Genomic DNA, 16,746 nt, shown 5'->3' with positions numbered 1-16,746 from the left:
GCATCTGTGGTTATGGTCTTACTGGAATTTGAACTTACAGAGTGACAAGGTCACAAGATAAGATGTAGTGCACTTGTAAATAACAAATACCATTGGTCTCACAATGAGGGATGAGGTGACTGTGTGGCCACAGAGGGAAATCGATGGTTCAACGTCAAATCACAACAAACAGACCTCTGCTGTGGAGTAAATCTTCATCCCTCATGAGCGGAAACACAAGTCTGCTTCTGCTGAGACAGAGCGGCTTCACAGAAATCCACACACACAGCAACGGATGGGAAAGAGCAGGGAAACGCAGGAATGCCACGGATAAAGACGTGTTACCAGGAAAGAGATTGATTTCATTTCAACTCTTTACCCCCCAGCCAGCGCTGCCCTCCGAAGTCTGGCGTGGAAAGTATATAGGCCAGAAGGAAGGAAGCGGCAGGGGAAGTCGGATGAGAGCGTGATACCTTCACCGCTCAACTATTATTCTTTGTTAACCAGTTTGTAGCAAAGCTCCACTTCTCTGGTGGTTTTCATTAAGGAGGGAATCACCTTGGGTTTGCCAGGACCCCTAATCAAAGCCAGACGCCTTGGAGTTTTTAATTGAAGCAAGATGGACCTCCACGTTGTACACAACCGGCTAAATGTGACAACGTATCCCATCAGTAAAACAGTGTTTCCCAATGGACTGAGGAGAAAAACATCTCCTCAAGCAGGGAAATCTGGGGGTTTGTTAATATGTCTCTGATTTCAGAGGGCTGTTCTTGTTGAAACAACTCCTGCCTGTTATTTACTACCGCATGTATCCCCCCCCCCGTGCATGACATTACTTGCATTGTGTTTGAGCCGTTCCGTTTCCATGCTGGCTAATGTTATGGCCATTAGAGCAGTGTCTGGTTCTGGCTTGGCAGCGGGAGACTGAAGAGCACATTGTGTGACTCCGTGTCCACGTTAGCCAGCTCTCTGAGCAGCCAGCTTGCTTTTAGATGAAAGCAAACAAAGAGTCTGAATGAAAAGGACAAGCTGAGGGCCGAGGATGTTTTTTTAGCTTTGGCCAAAGCGCCAGTTCCAGTTCTTGCTGTAACAACGCCATAAAGATAGTGTTTCATTCAGCTTTCAGTCTTTATATAACCAAGGCCACACTTTCTCTCCCCGTTTCTCTCACATGTTGACAGATCAGTTGGAGCAAAAGTTTGGGACAGATAATCTACCTGCCCCCCCCTCCCCGGCCCCTCCTAATCCGCTGTGAGTGTTTGGGTTTCTTTGAAAAACAATATTAATAATTTGGAAATGTGGCTTCTCCGGCTCCTGCTGTGTGCTTTTCTTTCTTTGCTCATTTCCTTCTCAAAGCTCCCTTGATGTCAGGCTTGTTTTGCTGTTTTTAGAGCAGTGTGAGACCACTGAGTTATTAACCAGGCCCCTCGCCGTACACCCCAGACCAGTTCATGCCGCCACCAAACACTCGTGCTTCTGCGGGTTCAGACACATGAAGGACTTCCGATGTTCTACCTGCATCTCAACTCAGTCAATATGTAAATCATGCAGGCGTGTGCTGAATGCGAGCAAATAAATGCAACATATAATGAGCCACAAATTGTTTCCCACCCAGGCAGATTTACACACGGGTAAGTCAGTGTAGCGTCTAACAGTTAAAACCCCGTCACCAAAGCCATGACCACAGGCATGAGCATCCCGAGGGATGCAGATGAGACGCAGAGAAAGTCAGAGAGAAGCTGCATCCGTGAACCTTCCACTATCAATGCACACTTACTATAATTGCCTATGATAAATCAAAAAGGCAGCTCATCCTGTCATCAAATACCATTTAGTTCCCCCACCCATCCACAATGTTCTAGCCTCATGCTGCTTCAGCTCACTCCACCACATTAGGATACACTGATATTAAACTACACACAGAGTAAAAAATATTCAGTACTGAGAAAAGACATCACACTCAAAAAGAGATTCAAACTCCAGAATTTTTTTATTCATTTAAAAAGAACAAAAACTTTCTGTGATCAATGTCATTGATACGACGGCAGCACAGCTTTCACAGCTGACAAACCACCTTCAGAACATATGAAGGTCAGTGAACCATATAGAGAAAATGTTCATGTTTTTCTATGGGCGTGCTGCGGGTGACAGGTTGTAGTGAGCACTTCTACAACACCTAAGGGTCAGTAAGGAGGAAGTATGTGAGGCGCAGGCATGTCGTACAGATTTTTTTAATTTTTTAACTCTGCCCCCAAATTCTGTAGACTGAACAAGAAGCCATATTTCAATAAGGAGAGAACTCAAAAGTGGAACTGAAATATTGAACTATGAAGATATTTGTGAAACATTTAGCATGACAATAAAAGTCTTTTGGCGTTTGGACTTTGGGCTGAAGAAATCTTGCTTGCTAATGAAGACCTTGGGCCAGGTGAAGAGACCCCCCCGGTTCAAGGCAAACTCGCAGAAGTTGGGAGAACGAGGTGGAGGAAAGCTGGAGGAACATTTGGACCCGGTGAAGAGACCCAGAGCCCAGACGCTGATGGGGTACGGCAGAACCCCATCTTGAAATGTCTCAAACCCACAGAACCGTTTGGGTCAACCCCCCCCTCGTACAGGTGAGTCATGGGCTCAATCCGAATTCTTCGCTTCTCCCTTCCCCTTAATTTATCCCTCCAAACGGAGGGTGAAATAGTGTCTAATATTTCGGATGTGACTTTTGTTCGATGATATCATCAATAAACGCCGGTCCACTAGCAGTTGAACTGCCACTTCAAATTAAGGGGAAGAATTTGGATTGGGCCTTGGTCAGTATGTTTCCATCACCAACAGTTACTAATTTCTCCACCTGTGCCGAGGACAGCTATAGAACAACATAAACGCTCAACAGAGACATCAGTGGTTCAGTCTTTAAGTATTTTAATGAGAATTAGTCCTGAAGCCAATCAAGTCTATAGTAGTCCACACTCTGAAACTGCTAAGCGTTTTGTACTTATATAGTGCTTTTCTATCTTGATTAAGATTATTTTAGGTGATTTACAGTCACAGTCCCAATCACTCAAACACACATTTACACACTGATGTTGGCTGTCTGGGCATTGTGGGGTTTACTGTCTGTGGTTTCAGCAGAGTGGTCACTATGAGGGACAAATGTATGGTTTGATGAGATTTCTTTCAGCACAAACGTTCTGTTTTTGAAACACGTTCTCACTCCCAAGTCGTCACATTTTGACATTTGGTTAAGAAACCCTCCGCGCCACTTTTGGTGTTTTGGGTTTTCCCCAGTTGTCATTTTTCAACGTATTGGCTGTTCCCATTAAGTCCCAGGTCCCCGACCTCCGGGCGACAAACCAGAACCGATCCATTACCGCAACGCACCGGTACACGAAACAGGTACTGGTACCCAAATCGGTACCAGATGCAGTACCGGGTGCAAACCAGATACGAACCAGTACCGGGTTAAGGTTAGGGTACTGGGTTAGGGTACCGTAGCTGGACCCGTCCTGAAGACCAGTGTGCATCTGGTACCATGACCCAAGGATTGCAGACCCTGCCAGCCAGCATGTCAAAAAATGACGAGTTTGGGACTCCCGGAACATGAAAAAGTCACACGGAACGGGCTTTAACCAAACGTCAGTATGTGACGACCTGGGGAGGAGAAAGTGTTGGTCTTTGACCTGTGGGATGGTTCAAATAGAACCCTCTGAATGACCTGGGGAGCTGGATCAGAGCGATCAAAGGTCTTCAGTTCAGATGCGACTGAACGTCAGGAGAAAGTGGCCAGTTGAATGAAAACCTTCATCAACTTTGAAAGTTCGATTTGTTGAGAAATAGTTTTTCCTCTTTTTATTAAATCTACTGGTCAAATATGCAGCTAATGTCAAAAAGTATCAACTACTTTCAAAACTGAATCCCTGCATTCATAAATTCCCCTCCCTCTTTTCTGTAGCGCAGCTGTGGGTGAGTGGGGCAGTGATGGTGGGAGAACTGGAGGGATGGAGGGAGGCCCAGAGGAGAGGAGCTTATTATTATTAGTAAGAAGAAGAAAGAACTAAGGGTTTCAATATGTTCCTCAGCATTTGAAGTGGGACAGTGGAGTTAGAGACGCCGGTTTATGCGGCCGGGGGTCGCACTGCCTGCATTTAAAGACTGTTGTTCTTTCGCTCGCTCTGACGTCCTCCTTCATGCTCTTTTGTAGAACAACCTCCCACCCTGCAAAGGGTCAGCTGAACCCTCATAAAAAGGGAAATATATTTTTCATCTTCAGGAACAGCTTCTCTGATGATGCAGCTGATTGATCTCTCAAAGATCAAGGATTAGTCATCATTAAAACCTCCAAATCTTTGTGAACATCTGCTGGTTCCTTAAGGGATGGGAGGGGAAAGGTGATGACACAGACTGCGATAAAGGAGGGGGGGTCTAACCAAAACCTCCCAACATCAGCATCAGTGAAAAATGCAGGAATTCTCTACGCCACAATGCAAGTATTTTGAAGTACAGCCAGATCCGTCTGGTCCCTCAGTGACATTTTGATCGGGGAGTGGTGGAGAAGAGTTGCTCATGTCTGCCCCCCCACAAGTAACAAATGGAACCAAAACAAATAAATCCTACAGGAAGCGAGGTGGGGCTTTGAAAACCCTTTTGATCTACGCTCAGAATAAAACTCCACCGTCACTCGGACTGATTAACGTCTGGATGATCAGTGCCAACATTGGTCCTTAACCACGGAACAGTTTTGGTCTCAGTCTATTCAGTGTGTGTGGGGGGTGGGGGGTTAAACTACACTATATTCTAAAAGGCAATGAAATTGTCTAGTTTGTCTGGATTCCTTTTGCGGCCGAAAGCCCCCTCGCCAACTCTGAGCCGTTCAAACAAACAGGGAGGTCCCCGCGCACGGCGCTGCGGACAGAGGTTAAAGCAATATCCCCGAGCAATATTCATTTCGGAGAATCCACCACCGTCTAACTCTCTGTCCCTCCTTCTCCCTGCTTATCCAGATTAGGTAAGGAGGCTGTTTGTGTGAGAAAGTACGATGGGAAGCAGATTTCCCTCTGAACACGTCACATCACGGACTAGAGCGGAGTCAGAACCAAAAACCGGAGAAACTGCAAGTGCGCTTCCATCTGAACCTCCAAAGTGGTTCATCTGCGTCCGTGCGCTGGTGTGCGAGCGGCGGCCCCAGAGGGAAAGCTCCTCCCCTGACTGTTTACCTTCACCGAAACCAGTTCTCTTGACCTCTGATGATTTAGACTCAGAACCAAATAAAAACAGCCAAGGAAGTTCAAACAGTGACGCATGCAGCTTGTAGCAGGAGGGACGGGACTGTGCAGTGATGGCTCGCAGCTGTACCCTCCCCACATCACCTACAGCGCTTGGGGGGAACTACGCAAGCCCGGCGCTAACAACCGTTCTTCTGCCTTCAGAAACACTCAGTTCTTCATGCTCTCTGTGGAGGTCTGGGTTCTTGCCAAAGGCAGAGTTTGGTGGAGATGTAGCGATTGCAGGATTAAATATGAGTGCAGGCCCCGTTAACCAATGAAAGCCTCCCTTTGCTGCACACATAAATTACTTGCTTCACCATCTCCTGCCATATTTGCCGGCATTGGGCTGTTTCAACAACATCAATGTTTTGACAGAAGAAGCATTGTTGTGTAGCAACCAACGCGTTTACATAATTTTTCGGTGTTGTAAGACCTTACATAATTTTCATGTTCGCTTGGATTGAACTGCAGCTCCCTCCAAGGCCCCCGGATGACGTGACACCCACCCATAGGACAGGGGGCTCTCAGTTTAGACCCTACTTCCATTGATACCACAGAATGATGGGAAATAATATTCTAGGGATGTTTTCTTAAAGACCCCCTCCCAGGAAAACGGTTTTTAACGTGGCATTTTTTTCATGATGGAGGACATAAAGAAAATTGAGATACTTCTTTGTTAAAAAACGATGCAGTTTAAAAAAGATGGTATTTATGACTTAGAAAATATGATGGGCGGGGCCAAAAGCTCCCTGCTTTTAGACAAATAGATCCATGAACATCTTTGTTTCTTCATCTGAGCTGGAATCTGGACCTGTTAGGTTGGAGGTGTGTATTTTTTTGGGAGAGCAATGAGGAGGAGGGACAGGGGGCTAAAGAATTCCTGCTGCTCTGCAGAAACTATGTTCTAGGATCTTTAGATTTTGGCTAAAACGTCATAAGCACAGTTAAAAGACAACTGGGAATGCTTTGAAAATAGATCAAAAGATGATTAGAGTGGGACTTTATCGTATAACATCTTATAGCAGCCATAAGTAATCTCTTAAAAGAGTCCTGTTCTTGGTCTTTTGGGTCAGAAGTTCTGTTGGACCTGCAGCTCTATGACATCAGTAGAGAATGGAGGAAAACACAAAGACTAATTAAAAATATCTAATGTAAGAAGAAGGTCTAAATAGTCCAACATTCAGAACAATTCTGCTGTGAGAGAAGGAAATCGGGGTAAAGAATCACAAAGCAACAAGACGCTGGAAGTTTATCATCTTTACTGTCAGGTGTGAGTGTTAGTCTAAGGGGGCGGGGCCAGTCTACACAAACTCAAATTATCCACACACAGTGATTGATGAAGACTCTCCTTACAGAACGAATTAAGACGTCACTCACAGACCCAAAGATGAAGACCCTCCTTAATGTAGAGCTTTGCTCCAGCATGACTGAAGCCCTGACTTTACACCTGAATCCTGTTTCCCCCAGAGGCTTTTCCTCATCCCAGCATGACCCGTGTTTACTCAGAGTATGTGATCACCGTTTTACTCTCTGTTCACCATAATATGCCATCATGCCAGCTCTCACACACGCCTGCATCCCACGTGTTTCCAGACGAGGAAAGTGGGGATATTCCTGTTGTGGTTGAAGGGTGGAGCGGGGGAAAAAGTGGCCCAAACCAGCTTTAAAGTTAGAGTGGTGGAGTCTTTGAAAACATGAGCTCACCTCTAAATCCAGGGAAACCCTCATGGACATTTGGGAGCTCAGTATTGTCAGGGGAGGGGCCACCCGAACACCGCCGTCATGCATGACAATAACCTCAAAATACACGGGCTAACATGGTGTCGGAGCGACTGTGGGCTGAGAGGGAAGTCGTCTCATCAGACGCCCCACATGGACCTCAGGACTCATCAGACGGGCGTCTTCGTGGAAATCGGGTTTGGCAGTCGTTCTAACCGTAAACATTTGCTGCAAGTTGAGCGGCCTGGCATCAGCACTTCACAGGGACATTTCTGCCTTTCCCAAACATTTGGCTGATTACGCCAAGGAGCCTTAATGATGTTTAACAAGCCCACCCAGACCAGCATCACCCCATAAACAACCCTGATATAACCTGCGTGCCCTTTGCAGCTCCTCCGGAGCGACGCAGAACCCCTCCACCCACCCTCTCGGCCCCCTCTTTCTGCTGTTTTAGGCAAGAACACAAACTCACGGTTTCTACAAACCAACAGAACCTCAGTGCGTTTGTCTCCACGCCAGGTCAAAGACGGGCGGCGGTTTGGTGCTGACCTACTGAGAGGCACGCACTGCTGTTCTGATGAAGAAGGAACTCCTGGATGAGCTCAAAGAAGGAAGGACTCATTCAGAAACACAAACGCAGAAATCAGTGGAGGGAGAGTCCGGAAACAGGACAATGACACGCCAATCTGTGAGGAGGTGGGGGTAGGGCTGCCACGATTTGTCAACTAATCGACGACTAATCGACTAGAAATAGTCGACGACTAATTTAATAGTCGATTACTCGTTACTTTATACTATATGAAGTCAGAGTGTAGTAAAGTTGAACAAAATTGTGAGCATTCGCCACCAAAAAATGCATCTTTTTTGTCTTAATGCTTGGTAAGGTAATTTGTTATCTACTGGGTTTTTTAGGCCAATTTAGAGTATAGCTAATAGTTTAGCAACAGGCTAACGTTTTTGGCTAATTTGTTACCAACTGGGTTTTTTAGGCTAACTTAGGGTTTTGCTAATATTTTAGCAACATGCTAACGTTTTTGTTTCATTTGTTATCTACTGGGGTTTTATAGGCTAATTTAGATTTTAGTTAATAATTTAACAACATGCTAACGTTTTTGGCTAATTTGTTATCTACTGGTTTCTTTTAGGCTAATGTAGAGTTTAGCTTCTATTTCAGCAACAGGCTAATGTTCTTTACTAATTCTGTTTACTGGAGAATTTTAGGCTATTTTAGAGCTTGGCTAATAATTAAGTAACACACTAAATATGTTTGCATGTATTAGGGATTTTTAAGCAATTTTAGTTCAATTTTTTCAGAAATTTAGGTCAACTTTAGTGTTATTTCATAGTTCTTTAATGAAATTTCCAGTTTTTTAGCAAATTTAACACTTTAAATTTAAATGCAAAATAGCTTTAGCATTTTCAGCAAATCCCTTCAGTAATTAATGCGAATTTTTTTAACAAAAAGCATTCATAGTAGCATTATTGCAGGTAATTCAACTTTTCTAATTATATTTGAAACAATGAGACCAAAACATCTTTTGTGAATAATAGTTCCTTTGTTTCAGAGGCCAACCTCATTTGATTTAATCTTCTTTTAATGCCAGAAACTAATAAAGGACAGAGGACAAACTTTTTTAAAAGTAAAAAAAAACTATCATCGTATTGTCTTTATTTTTAGTTAGTTTATAGCTAATAATGGTTAAGATGTGTGCTTTACATCCACTTTGTGCATGACCCGATTAGTCAACTAATCGGAAAAAATAATCAGTGATTAGTCGACTATTAAGATAATAGTTTGTGGAAGCATGAGTGGGAAGAGTGTCTAATCAGGACAAAAAAAGAGAAAGATGCGTGTGTGGAGGTCATTTGCATCAGCAATTCTCAACAACACACATACATATACACACTCTCAAACACACCCCAACAAACACAGATACACACAAACACAGAGCACAACTTTCCGTTTGTGTTTCACTTAAATATGTTGGACCAGAATGATCTCAGACTGAAGTCGAATGTCAGAGTCTGTCTGCTGGAAGGTGTGTCTGTGTGTGCATGTGAGTGTGCACGAGCAGCACCTAAATCTGTGTCCGTCTGTGTGTCTAAATGTGAGCTTGCTGTGTTCCAGAGTTTTCCAGTTCATCAAACCAGAGAGCAGAGGTCACGCTAAGGTTGGGATGAAGTCAGAATGTAATTATGCTTCAATGAACCAAAGGGGAAGTAATAAAGACCAGCTGCGTGTTGTGTGACTCCTAAAGTTCCACTTAAAGAAAACTGCTGCTCTGCTCTGCTGAGGAAGCAAACTCATCTCATGCATTTTAAATGGGAGGACATGAAAAGAGAATCGCACAAACACACGTCTAAAAAAAAATAGCCGCCGCAGCTCCAAACTCAGAGATTATAGAAGCAGAATAATGCTCCTGTTGCATCCTAACAGGCCAGAGTTACCATGGTAACCTGGCACCCGGCCACGGATGGAAGTGGTGATGGATGAGCAGCCACAGCAGCTGCAGCGGCTGCGCTCGCAGACGGTGCAGGGAAGCTGCAGAACAGCAGGAACAAACCTGCTTTTAGAAATTATGTTTTCCTCCAATGTTCCTTCAATAAAACAAAAAACTGTCATTTTATGATTTTTTTTTTTAAATCTCTTTTTCTGGTTGTTGTTTGTTCTGGGTAAAAAAAAATCCCCCAACGCTGCAGTTTGAGCATAAATGCTGTAAAGTGCATGGCAGTGCATGGCAGGATGCTCTGTTACAGATAATGCTCCTGTTAAAGTCTGTTAATTGGGTTTAATCGTCATATAAAATGAACCGACATGAACACCAGAATGCAGGCTAACCTTTGCTTTTTAAATGGAAATCACTAAAGCATGAGCTCAGCCTGTAAAGAGCAGAGGACGTGCACACGCCGCCGCCGCCGCATGGAACGTGCAGCTACTGAGGCATTTACGGCCTCTCGAGTGAAGGAAAGATGGAGTTTGGCTCCAACAGCTGAAGATCTGAACCCGCCTGGATCTCTGGAGCTCTGGGGAGAAAGAAGGCCGTTTGTCGGGGAGAGATGCAGAAACTGGCGGGAGCCGTGGAACCGAAGGCTCCTGTCAAACTGCGGCGGCGTTAACAGATACTTAACAGTCGACAGTCATCCTGAAACATGTGGTTCCTGTAAAAATACCCCCCCCCCCAGCCAGCACACACTGTCTGTTTAACAGGGAGACGGTGATGTGTTGTCTCCAGCCCCCCCGCACTGATGGCTCAGTTAAACCGGTATATTCAGATGACACCAGGAGGGAACATCTTCACAAATTTGTGTTCTTTGTTCTTTATGGACAAAATTACAAAACATTAAAACATCTGAGAGAAACTTCCACAGAGATCCTCCCTCATTTGGTCCTTTAAATGCTTCTTAAAGAAATGAAAGTTTGATTTTGTCCAATAAAAACCACAACTCGAAACTCTGCATTACAACTGAAATGAAGACTAAATTTTGTGTTTTCCTCCAGCTAAACAGGTTTCTGAAAACTACGCCCAGTTGCTGCCTTTATTTTGAAAGAGACTCAGCCTGAGATGCTGTAAGTGAAAAACAAACAAATAAACAATCAAAAACAACGAAAGTAAACATGTAAACCTTCCAGTTTCAACAGATTGGCTCCGTCAGGTTGAGCTTCTCAGGTTGAACCTGAATCTGGGGGCAGTGGATGACCTCCTGTGTGGTTCAAGATCCCACATGTGATGGATGTGGCCTTAACATTTAACTGTGAAGAGTGAACAATTGGTTGAGTTCTGGGCCAGAGACTTGACGGTGATGACCTTAGACCAAGGGAAGACCCCAGACTCTCATGGTGGGTAAGATGGAGAGTTCCAAACCGAAGAACCAGGAGAGCAGGGTGGAAGTCTGGAATGATAGACAAACAAAGGCAGGACTTTGATTCTGATTGGCTGTGAAGAAAGAAAACCCTTCAGCTATTGGCTCTGAGTGGAGACCAACTGATGATGTGAGGAGTGATGGATAACCACAATAAAAAATAGAAGAAAACACTTTATGATGAGTCAGCACTTGTTATAAACAGGCTGTTCTGTGTCAGCGTCGGGGCCCATGGAAGAGGAGGAAACCTGGGTTCAAGGTGGGTTCAAGGCGGGCCTTTGACTCGCAGAGGAAGTCAGCAAAGAGGAAATCCTCTTTCAAGGCGGTTCAAACCAAAAACGCTCTTCATGACATCACAGGGACGCTCCTCAGCCTTTCTACTGCTGTGACATCAAGTTTTCTCCTTCAGCTTGGATAAAAAAAGGCTCCCTGATCATTAACCCTTTGTAGTCTGCAGTCTTCTTTACAATTTGTTCGAATGATTCACTGATAAACTGTTTCTTCTTAAAAATGCTTAATGTGCATTTTTTAATAAAACCTCCACCTACTTTTTAAATATTTCATCACACTCCACATCATTCCACAATAAACCTGAAACCACAAAAACAGGGACACGTTCAGTCTTTTGCTGTGAGAAGGTCCCAACCAAAGACTCCAAAACCCCTGTAATGTCTTCTGTTGGTCACTGATCTTTTCATTCCTTCTATTACAGGTTTTCCCAATTGCTAAAACCCATTTTCTTGAAACATTGGACTAATCTCCCCAAACACATTTTTCAAAAGTCAAAAGTTCACTTTAAAGTGTAACACAACAGGACATTTGGAGCCTGACTCCACTCTCAGCCCACATTAGAAAAATGGGAAAAAAAGAGGGGGGTCTGAGTGTGATCTGGATCTGTGATTGACATTGAAGTTAGCTTGAGGTAACTAAAGGATCTTTTTATAATTGTCTCGTGAAAATAAATTTTAAAAAGTCACAATGTTGAGAAGACCCAACCAGGCGAGGGACCTCTTGTCACACGCAAGATGGCGTCAGAATCAATCTGTAGCCGGAAGCAGAAATCGTAACTTTAGCCAGTTGCGTAACTGAAATTTCCTAAACTTTAGGAAACTCTTTCAAAATGACATTTTAAAACCATTTCAGAACTAACAGCTTTTAAGCTTTTAAATGTGAATAAAATGTAACAGGTTTTTTTCTCGGTGAATCAGCTGAAAGGCCGTTTTTTTCTCCGTGACAGAGAGCGTCACGGAGAAAGAAAAAACGGCAAAAGGGGTCGATAAAAGACAGAAGAAGCGTTCAAAGATGGGCGGGGCTTTTATACTGGAGCCGGTTCATGATGACGTCAAACTTCTCGGACTTACACCATTTGACCAATCACAAAATTCAACTGTACCACCCTGTTTCAACCTGTAGGGGGCAGCACACAGACAGTTTTAGACCATAATTTCAAGAATGAAACACATTTTAATTTGTCAAAAATGTGGCAAGGACCAACAGACAGATTCTCCATTTATAGAAATCAACAGACAAAAAAAGTATATTTAGTGTTTGGTTATCCTTTAAGGCCATAATGAATATTGTTGTCAAAACTATCAAACAAAACCCACAACACAACAAAACACTTGACACTGTTCACAAAATGGTTTGTAGAGAATGACAAATTAGAGTAAAATACTTTTCGCAATTATTTATTTTTTTTATTTTCAATGTAAATCCAGGTTCATATTGATTGTAAACGTGTCCATTTGAATTTTCATTATAAGCCATGTCCATGGCCACCAACAGGGTTTCCAGAGTGTTTGGTTGTCTTTTGTTAATCTTCCAATACAAAAAAAAAAAATCTGAAATGTGATAAAAGAGTGGCGAATAAGGTGGAAAACTTCAACATATTGCTGATTTGTGTTGAATGACAGTCATGAATGGGTCTTCTGAGCTTCTCCTCACACATCTGTGACACATTTGGCCAGAGAACAGAAGCGATGGGAACCCTCTGCGTTTCCTAACGAAGACTTAGCCATAAGTCTGGACCTCAACTTATTGAAATTCAAGGTGTAGAAGAACCTCTAGCACAAATATGTTGTCGCGCAAAGTCTGCTTGAACATTGAGGAAAATTCAGGTAAACTGGGAGGCAATTCTCTAAAAAACTGACCAAGCTCGTCTCCTTTCCCCCTAACCTGCCCCTGAAGGTCAGAGTTACTCTGCAGATCAATGAGGGGCATTTGAAGCACAGGAGGGGCATCTTGCACATCAAAGGTGAAGGAGTCTGGCATGACGAGCGCTAAAAGGGGACAGCTGTCTGGCTGCTCATCACACGCAGTGCTGCTGTTGCATGGAATGCATGAAGCGGCTGCAGCTTCAAACCCACAGAAGTCTTTTATTTTGAAAGGAAGGCGGAAGTTTATTTTGACAGATGGAGCTAGTTTCCTGTGTTTCTCTAGCTGTAGCTCATCAGATTGGTGGGTTTACACTTGCTGTCAAAAGAAGCCAATTCAGCATTGAGCTGTAGTATAGCTTGAGCATAGACGACCTAGGCAGTTGCCTAGGACGCCATGTGCTGGAGGACGCACCAAATCACAATGACTATATATATATATTTTTCTTTTCTTTTCTTTTTTTTGTTAAACACTTTGACACACCACTCATTTCATGTAAAAACTAAAAAATAATAATTCAAAAATGTAAATAATATAATTAAAAAGTTTGATGTTAACTATGCAGTGCAGAGCCCCTCCCTTCCTGTTGCTGCAGCTGGGTTGGGTGAGGAGAGGGGCGTGTGGTGTTAGTGCTTCTTCAAAACTTTAAGGATGAAAAAGGAAGAGGAGGAAACAGGCCTCTAAGCAGAGCTTTATCTGTTTTACTTATAAAATTGCTTGGAAATGTACTCCCCTCCGCCATTTTGGTCAGAACAGACTAATTTAATGGGTGATCTAGTGCCCCCCCCAACACCCTTAACAGTTATAATCCTCTTACTGTCCTCTTGAATATTGGCTGAGCGGTAGCAAGGTTAGCGTGTTTGCTTTTAAACGAAGAGAGTCCTGGTTTGAGACCTAATTGGAATGCTCAAATTTAAGATCATTTAAATTATTATTATTACCAGCCCAATGTTATCTTGTATAAATGTGACAAGATATATTTAATGGAGAGAAAATACATTTCTGTATATTTTTAAGTTTCATTTGTTGTATAAAATGATACACAAGTTAAGAAGTTTGGCAGTTTTTTTCTTTACAATTTACTTTAATTCTAACTTGTTTAAATTTAACAGAATATATTATTATGGAGAGCAAAACATTGAAAGTTATTTACGTTTTAAGTTCATTTATTTCTGAATAATATTCCTGTCTGTTTTTATTTATGTCTATGTAAAAAAAAACTACATTTTTAAAGTTTACAAGTTTAGTATTTTTAAGTGTTCAGTAAATATTTATGTCTGTTTTGACTTTTGAAATCTCTCCCCCGTAGGGAAGTGGGAGAGAGGAACAACATGTGAATCCCACTGCACCAAACAGAAGCACAGAGAACTAAATAAAATAAATAATAAAGAACAGAGGAAAAGTGAAGGAAATTAGAATAGAGCAGAGAACACAGAACTGTTCGAGGAATTAACATCTGGATTATTTTTCTCTTTTTGTCTTCCAGATTCATTTCTTCGTATCATAAACCTTTTGTATGAAGGAAGACCAAAGAGATGGCTTATGGATGAGATGCAGGAGGAGAATAGAGGAGCAGGGCTGCTGTGGCGCCCCCAAAAGGCAACAGACAGAGAAGATTTTGCGTGAGCTCTCTGTTTCCTTCACACAAACAGCTTCTCACCAGAGGAGTGAAAACACTTTTCCTCACATTCAGCATTTCTTCTGAGTTTGGGATGCAGCAGGACTTGGTCACTTTACCATCAGCAGGATGACCCGCTCTGAATAACAGAATGAGATCACTTTTGGGCAGAAGTTTAGGACGGCGTGAGCTTCTGAAAGATCTATCCCTGGATGAAGCTCCTCCCTCTGAAGCTCCCCTGCCTCCTGGCTGGATGGAGGATTTGGATCTGACCTGTTCACAGACACGACGAGACGACTCCTCGCCTGCAGAGTGAAGGTTGTTTTCCAGAGTTGCTGCTTTGTGTGCAGCTCAGTTCACCACCTGCAATGAATTTGCTTAGACCCCTCCATGGATGAGGTCAGTGTGTTTCAGGCAATATGTGGAGTATTTTGCAAACTGAAAAGCACACACAGCCTGTGAGGACTCTCTGTGACCCAACACAAAAACACAATCCCCCTGAGCTCTGACAGCAGAAGCCCGATCTCCAAAAGGTCCTCGAATTCCTCCCAACGTCTGAGCGCTCCCCACAAATACAGACAAACCAGCACATGAACTCAGCGTGACTCATGCCTGCTGAATGTTTGCTGCCTGTTTGTCTCTCGTGCAAACTCTCCAGACATGAGATAAGACAGATCCAGGGTGATTGTCTGTCTGACCAACAGAAAATGACCCTTTGGGCTGAGTACTTTTCCTTTTGGAGCTGCACTAAACTTCCCACACATTAGAGAGGACAGAAACAAGCCTCAGCGAGGCGCTGACCGACATCAGATCGGTCCATGAAGAGCTGAGGGGATCAGCTGCTTATGATCAACAGGAAATTTACTCTGCTTTGCACTAACGATCGATTATGCAGCTACAGACGGTACCGAACCAGTCCAGGGTTTCTCACACTGCAAAAAGTGAAACATTGGTGCAATTAACAAAATCTCTGTAATTTGTTCCATTTTAAAACGTTTTTTATCAAAATACATGTTTTAGTTAAGTAAAGAATGCAATCCAAGTTTAATTTGATTAAAAAAAAAAAACAAATGGAAGGAATTACAGAACATTAGTTAATTGACCCAATGTTTTACTTTTTCAGTGCAGATACTTTGATATGTTAATACTGTCTCTGTTTTGCTTTTAGGTTTTGTTCTTTTTGTTCTTTTTTCTTCAATGAAAACTGTGTTTTAAAAATGTTTGTGTAGCTTTTTTCTGATGTAGGACATTTATAAAGACAATTAGGTTTAAAGTCGCATTTCTGAGTTTTTCTTTGTTCAAATTGTTGTGAATCAGGAGAAGTCATCTACAAAATGTTTTGGTGTTTTACAACTTAACTTTTTAACATTACTATAAATAAAAACAGGCAGGAATAATTTTCCACATTAAATCAATTTAAACCTGAAATAACTTTCAATATTTTACTCTCCATAAAAGAATGTTGTGTCAAATTTATACAAGTTAGAAATAAGCACAAGATAACATTAATAACAATAAAATAAAATGATCTGGAGGGCCGGATAGAATTCCCCAGAGGGCCGGATCCGGCCCCCGGGCCTTGACTTTGACATATGTGCAATAGAGGGTCAATATCGATACCAATATCGATATTTTATGTAAATATGGTGGATCTGATCTCAAATTCTCAATAGTTTTTAATCCCCATCAATAGTTTTTGTAAGTTTCCATTTTTTAATTACTGAAACTAATTATTATTAATTATTAAAACAAAATTAGAACAATATCTTCAGTTAAATGTAAAAATAATTTAAGATAAAAACTTAAATAAAAAGTGAGGAAATGAATACAAAAAGTCTACAAGCCAAAAGAAACAAGTAACTATGATACACCAAATAAATCAAAATGTTTAGCATACGTGTCAAAGTCGAGGCCCGGGGGCCAGATCCGGCCCTCTGGGCGATTATATCCAGCTCATCCAGTTCATTTTATCCTTTTGTTTTTAGCGGCCCGATGTTATCTTGTGCTGCTAACATATTACAACACATTTTCATTCCCAAGTCGTCACATATTGACGTTTGGTTTAGGACCCCATCGCGTCAAAAATGGACTTTGACATCTACTTAAATCAAGGCTCTCCAAAATCCGGGCCACAAACCAGTACTGGGACGTGGACCG

The sequence above is a fragment of the Oryzias melastigma genome, linkage group LG6 (assembly GCF_002922805.2).
Source record: "Oryzias melastigma strain HK-1 linkage group LG6, ASM292280v2, whole genome shotgun sequence".
Lineage (NCBI taxonomy): Eukaryota > Metazoa > Chordata > Actinopteri > Beloniformes > Adrianichthyidae > Oryzias > Oryzias melastigma.
Note: the sequence above shows the minus strand (reverse complement) of the source record.